The sequence below is a fragment of the Helianthus annuus genome, chromosome 13, assembly GCF_002127325.2.
Source record: "Helianthus annuus cultivar XRQ/B chromosome 13, HanXRQr2.0-SUNRISE, whole genome shotgun sequence".
NCBI lineage: Eukaryota > Viridiplantae > Streptophyta > Magnoliopsida > Asterales > Asteraceae > Helianthus > Helianthus annuus.
The window spans coordinates 96094473-96101239 of NC_035445.2; the positions used below are offsets into that span (position 1 = coordinate 96094473).

Below are 6767 nucleotides of genomic sequence, written 5' to 3' on the forward strand. Positions count from 1 at the left end.
TAGCTTAGGTTTTAGCCTTATTTTTTAGCTTTAGGGTTTAAAGTTTAAGAGTTAGGATTTAGGGTTTAGGGTTAAGAGATCTTAGTTAGGGTTCGACGAGCCGGTTCCAACGCCACTGGAATGAGTCCAATCGGAGTTCGTTTGAGTTGGTTCCCCGTTGTTCCCCACTTTTTAGTGTTCCCCAATGAACTTTCCCCTATATATATATATATATATGTGTGTGTGTGTATGTATATATATGTGTATGTATATATATATATATATGTATATATATATATATATACATATATATATACATATAGGGGAATGTTCAAATTAAAACCACTTTTATTGTGAAAACTCGAAAACTAACTAAAAAAACTTAAAAAACACACCAAAATTTTTTTCTTTTTCAATTTTTTTATAAAAATCGCAGGTTTTTTATATAAAAAAAATTTCAAAAAAAAAATTGTAGTGCACATGTGTAGTATTATACATGTGCACTACAAATTTTTTTTTTTTGAAATTTTTTTTATATATAAAAAGTGGTGAATACGTTTTGCAAAAAAATATATATTTTTTGGTATGTTTTTTTGGCTTTTTTAATTAGTTTTCGAGTTTTCACAATAATAAGTGGTTTTCATTTAAACCTTCCCCTATATATATATATATAGGGGACCGCTAGAATGAGAACCACCTCGAGTTGTAAGAACCGCGAGAACCACCCCGTACGGGGCGAGGTGGACCAAATTTTTTTTTCAAAAACGTAGATGCATGTATTATAAACACATTCGTAAAAAAAATTAAAAAAAAAAATGTCGTGCGTGAAGTTTTTTACACCACAAGTTTGTGGTTTACGAGTTCCGTAAATTTACGGAACTCGTAAACCACAAACTTGTGGTGTAAAAAACTACACGCACGGCATTTTTTTTTTAATTTTTTTACGAATGTGTTTATAATACATGCATCTACGTTTTTGAAAAAAAAATTTGGTCCACCTCGCCCCGGATCAAGTAGTTCTCGAGGTTCTTACAACTCGAGGTGGTTCTCATTCTAGCGGCCCCCTATATATATATATATATATATATATATATATATATATATATATATATGTGTGTGTATATATATATATATATAGGGTAAGGTTCATGCGAGAACCACCCTTATTGCGAGAACCGCGAGAACCAATGTGAACACAAAATAAAATCTAAAAAAAATCAAAAAAGCACTCAAAAAATTTTTTTTATTTTTTTTATATTTTTTAACAAAAAATCGCTATATTTCGTTCCATAAAAAAAAAAAAAAAAAAAAAAAAAAAAACTTTTTTTTTCGAGTAACAGTTATCCATGCACATGTGCATATGTATCATTACTTCAACAAATTCGGTAATACATTATCAGGAATAGACATTGCACTTTAATTTACAATACCATTAGTAATACACTACTTTTTACATTACCAATATTCAAAATGCACATGTGCATAATTAGGTATAACCATGATATAACGTGTTTTGATACAAAAAGTTTGCGATTTTGAATGGAGAAGTAGACCCATATACATGTTTTTTGGTTAGTTATATCTAGTGGTTGATGGTTTGGTTATAGTTGTCAATTTTTTATGTAATATGTTGATTGGATGGTATAAATGGTGTTTACATACATGTAATAAAGTGAAAATATTGTTAATGGTATTGTATTATGGATAGTAGGAGGTAATGGTATTGTATTATGGATGGTAGGAGGTAATGGTAGTGTATTATGGATGGTATGATAGATGAAAGGGAAAGTGTATTCAAAGTGGTGTACCAAAACACCTTATTTCATGTTGATACATATAATGCACATGTGCATTTCTAATATTGGTAATGTAAAAAGTAGTGTATTACATATGGTAGTGTAAATGAAAGTGCAATTGTCTAATATATGTAATGAATTACGGAATTTGTCAAAGAAATGACAGAAATGCACAGGTGCATGCTTGTGTATTATGGATGGAATGATAGATGAAAGAGAAAGTAGTGTACCAAAACACCTTATTTCCTGTTGATACATATAGATGCACATGTGCATTTCTAACATTGGTAATGTAAAAGATATTGTATTACACGTAGTAGTGTAAATGAAAGTGCAATTGACTATTATTTGTAATGAATTACGGAATTTGACAAAGAAACGACACATATGCACATGTGCATGGATAACTGTTACTCGAAATTTTTTTTTTTTTTGAAATTTTTTTTTTATTTTTTTTTATTAACAAAATATAGCGATTTTTTCAAAAAAAATAGTAAAAAAATAAAAAAAAAAATTTTGGGTGTTTTTTAGATTTTTTTAGGAATTACTGTTTGTGTTCACACTGGTTCTCGCGGTTCTCGCAATAAGGGGTGGTTCCTAACGGATCTTTGTCCTATATATATATATATATATATATATATATATATAGGGGACCGCTAAAATGAAAACCAATTCCAGTTGTAAGAACCGCGAGAACCACTCTCAACCAATCAGATTTAGCCAACTAAAAGGGTATTTTGGTCCTTTACTCCAAATATCAAATCTCTCATTTCTCTTCATTTAAATTCACTGACATTTTATTAACCTCTCTCCTCTCTGTCTATATCATCTTCTCTCATCTCTCAATCTCTCACATCCATATCTCACCTTCTCCAAATAAACACACAGAGAAACATCAAAGACTTCATTTCTTAATTAATTGTCTCATTTCCCTCGTCTTCTGTCTAACAGCCACACCGGCCGACTGCCGGAGCCAGTATTCCGGTCACACCCTCTCTTTCGATGGATGAACGGACCACCACCACCATCGTCGGGTGGTGGTGGTGAGCGACGGCTGGTCCAAGAAATCGACGAGAGAGAGAGAGAGAGATACACAGTTCCATCGCCGGAAAGCAGGGAGGTCACGAGTTCGCCGGAGTTTTGCTTCTCCGGTTGCACCACATCTCTGGTTGTCACGAGTTCGCCGGAGTTTTGCTTCTCCGGAGTTTCATCTCTGTGTCGTCCTTTCTCTCTCTCTAGCATCGGAGACACCGGTTGCCGGCGGCAGTGGTACTTCCTGGTTCCCGACGAATTCTCCGGTAAACCCCCAACCCTTTTCTTTTCAATCCTTCTACATCCGTGTTTCTTGTGGTCGACGCTGGATATTAACAATTAAACTGAAATCTTGCAGATAAGATAAAGAATTGGGGTAAAACATGAAACCCTAATCAGGAATGAAGGGTAATTAAATTAAAAAAAAACCCAAAGAGGAAATTGAGAAAAAAAAGAGGAAAGTCGGTACCTTTAGTATGACTTAATGTTGTTGTTGTTGTTGAGATGGTGGCTAGTGGTTAGTGAAAGGGGATGTTGGTTTATAAAGAGGGGTGAAACTGAGGTTACACGGTTGAATAAAAAATAATATAAGAAAGAATGAGGAAGAAAGTGTGGTCCACTCAGTTGAGTTCAGCGCAAACGAGAGCATGTGGTTTGTAGTGTGGGGGTCAAAATATTCGATTTGTTTTTCTTGGGGGGGGGGGGGGGTTCTTCCGGTGGTGGTGGGTTTGACGGCGACGGTGGTGGTGGGTTTTGACGGCGACTGTGGTGGTGGGTTTTGACGGCAGTGGAGCCTGGCGATGGTTTCCTTCCCGGTAAGCCTGAGTTTTTATCCTCTTTCTTTCTCAGATCCATTTATTTTTCTTTCCTTCTTCGGGATTGTCACGTGATGTTTCAGAAGGTGTTCAGTTCGGTTCAGTTCAGGTTAGTCGGGTTTCAAGTATTATATCGGTTAAGTGTCGATTCAAGTCCGGTTGTTTTTGTTATTTCAGTTGGTTCGGGTTTCATGGCACGGGTTAGCTCGATCAAACAGACAACTCGGTCAACTGTCGGGTGCACTCGGTCAAAGCTGGTCAGCCGTTTCAGTCACAGTTCAGTCTTGCTTCGGGTTCAGGTCAGCGGGTTAACTTGTATTTATAATTTGTTGCTTCGGGTTCGGGTTAGCGGGTTAACTTGTATTTATTAATTGTAAACGTAGAATCATATGATTATGTTGTTTCGTTTATTGTGTATTGAATTTTGAAAATTATAACGACAACTTGTATTGTCGGGATCGTCCAAAAATAGAGGAAACTCTGCCTGTTTTTTGTAAAAATCCGTTTAATGTTTAACGTAAAACGTAAAAATGTAAAAAGTTTAACACAAAACGTAAAACGTAAATAGTCTGACATAAAACGTAAAACGTAAAACTTAAAAAGTTTAACGTAAAACCGTAAACTTTTTAATGTAAACCGTAAACTTTTTAACGTAAAACGTAAACCGTAAACTTTTTAACGTAAAACGTAAAAACGGTAAACGTAAAACGTTAAAAGGTTTACGTAACACGTAAAAAGTTTAACATAAGCCGTAAAACGTAAAACGCAAAAAGTAAAAAGTAAAAAAATTGGAGCGTTAAAAAACGGGACATAAAAACGGAACGCTAAAAAACGGTGCGTAAAACCGGGAATAAAAAACCGCACGTAAAAACCCGGGCGCAAAAATGGCGTGAAAAAACGGGGCGTAAAAAAACGGCGCGTAAAATGGGTCGTATAAACGGCGCGTCAAACGGGACATAAAAACGTGACGTAAAAACGGGACGTAAAAAATGAGGCGTAAAAACGGCTTGTAAAATCGTGAAGTAAAAAACGGCGCGGCAAAAAACGGTGCGTAAAATCGGCCATAAAAAACGGCACTTAAAAACTCGGTCGCAAAAACGGCGTGAAAAATGTTTTGTAAAAAAAAAGTTATACCGTAAACTTTTTAACGTAAAATGTAAACTTTTTAACGTAAAAACGTTAAACGTAAAATGTAAAAAGTTTTACGTAAAACGTTAAAAGGTTTACGCAACAGTAAAAAGTTTTACGTAAAAAGTTTTACGTAAATCGTAAAACGTAAAATGTAAAATGTAAAAAGTGTTACGTAAAACGTAAAAACGCAAAAGTGTTACGTAAAATGTAAAAAGTAAAACATAAAACGTAAAAAGTTTACGTAAACCGTAAACAAATAAAACATAAAAAACCGGCGCGTAAAACGTAAAAACGTTAAAAATGTTGAGGTAAAAAACCGGCACGTAAATCGTAAAAAAACGTTAACGTAAAAAACCGGCGCGTGAAACGTAACAAAACCGGCGAGTTAAAACGTAAACTTTTTTATCGTAAAACGTAAACTTTTTGACGTAAAACGTAAAAAAACGGCGCGTTAAAACGTAAAAATTTTAACGTAAAACGTAAAAAAAACGGCGCGTTAAAACGTAAAAAAAATTAACGTAAAAAAATGGCGTTTTTCTGTTGCTTTCGGTTTTGCGTAAAAACGTTTTTGTAAAAAAAAAATAAACCGTAAACTTGTTAACGTAAACCGTAAACTTTTTATCGTAAAACGTAAAAACGTGAAGCGTAAAAAGTGTTACGTAAATTTTTTCGTAAGTTTTTCGTAAATTTTTTTCGACAGTTTTACGTAAACTTTTTAGTAAGTTTTTCGTAAAACGTAAAAAGTTTAACGTAAAACATGAAAATTTTAACGTAAAACGTAAAAACTTTTACGTAAAACGTAAAAAGTTAAAATTTTTAATGTAAAATGTAAAAAGTTTTACGTAAAACGTAAAACGTAAAAGGTTTTTCGTAAAACGTAAAAAGTTTTACGTAAAACGTAAAAACTTTTACGTAAAACGTAAAAAGTTTAAATTTTTAACGCAAAACGTAAAAAGTGTACAAAAAGGGGCGCGTTAAAAAAAGTGAAAAAAACGGCGCGTTTAAAACGGCGTGTAAAAAACAACGCATTAAAAAACGTGGAGAAACGGCGTGTTTTAAAAAAACGATGCTTGAAAAAACGGCGCGTAAAAACGCGTAAAAAAACGGCGCGTTAAAAAACATCGGAAAAACGGCGCGATAAAACGGCGTGTAAAAAGCGTGTAAAAATTTTGGCGCGTTAAAAAACGTGGAAAAAACGGCGCGTAAAAAACGTGTAAAAAACCGCGCGTTAAAAAAACGCCGACTGAGAAAAACGACGACTTAAAAAAAACGGCGCGTTAAAACGGCGCGTAAAAAACGGCGTTAAAAAACGGCGCGTTAAAAAAACGTCGATTGAGAAAAACGACGCCTTTAAAAAACGGCGCGTTAAAACGGCGCCTGAAAAACGGCGCCTGAAAAACGGGGCGTGAAAAATGGCGTTAAAAAACGGCGCGTTAAAAAACGGCGCATTAAAAAATCGGTGCGTTAAAAACGGCGCGTTAAAAACGCCGATTGAGAACGGCGCGTTAAAAACGGCGCGTTAAACACGCTGATTGAGAACGGCGCGTTAAAAAACGGCTTTAAAAAACGACGCGTTAAAAAACGGCGCGTTAGAAACGGCGTGTTAAAAAACGCCGATTGAGAAAAACGACGCCTTAAAAAAAACGGCGCGTAAAAAACGGCGTTAAAAACGGCGCGTTAAAAAACGGCGTTAAAAAACAGCGTTAAAACGGCGCGTTACGCTTGAAAAACGGCGCGTAAAAAAAACGGCGCGTTAAAAAACGGCGTTAAAAACGGCGTGTCAAAAAAACGTAAAAATTTTAACGTAAAACTTAAATTGTAAAAAGTATAAAAATCTTTTAAAAAAATCTGAATTTAAAAATGTTTTTAATAAAGAAATTATGTTTAAAAAATAAAAGTAATAAAAAGTAATTAATGAATAGGCCAAAAAAGGTAATTTAAAATTAATATATATAAAAAGACAAAATAGAGTTATTTTACTTAAATACCCTTTTGTATTATAATATTAAAGACA

General features: G+C 34.3%; 1 long non-coding RNA gene across 1 annotated transcript; it reads left to right on the forward strand.

The window, feature by feature from the left end:
* Nucleotides 1–3483: 3483 nt before the first annotated feature.
* LOC110903031 lies at nucleotides 3484–4074 on the forward strand. Its single transcript, XR_002571612.2, has 2 exons — nucleotides 3484–3622; nucleotides 3800–4074. It is a non-coding gene; the product is annotated as an uncharacterized LOC110903031 (long non-coding RNA).
* Nucleotides 4075–6767: the final 2693 nt, after the last annotated feature.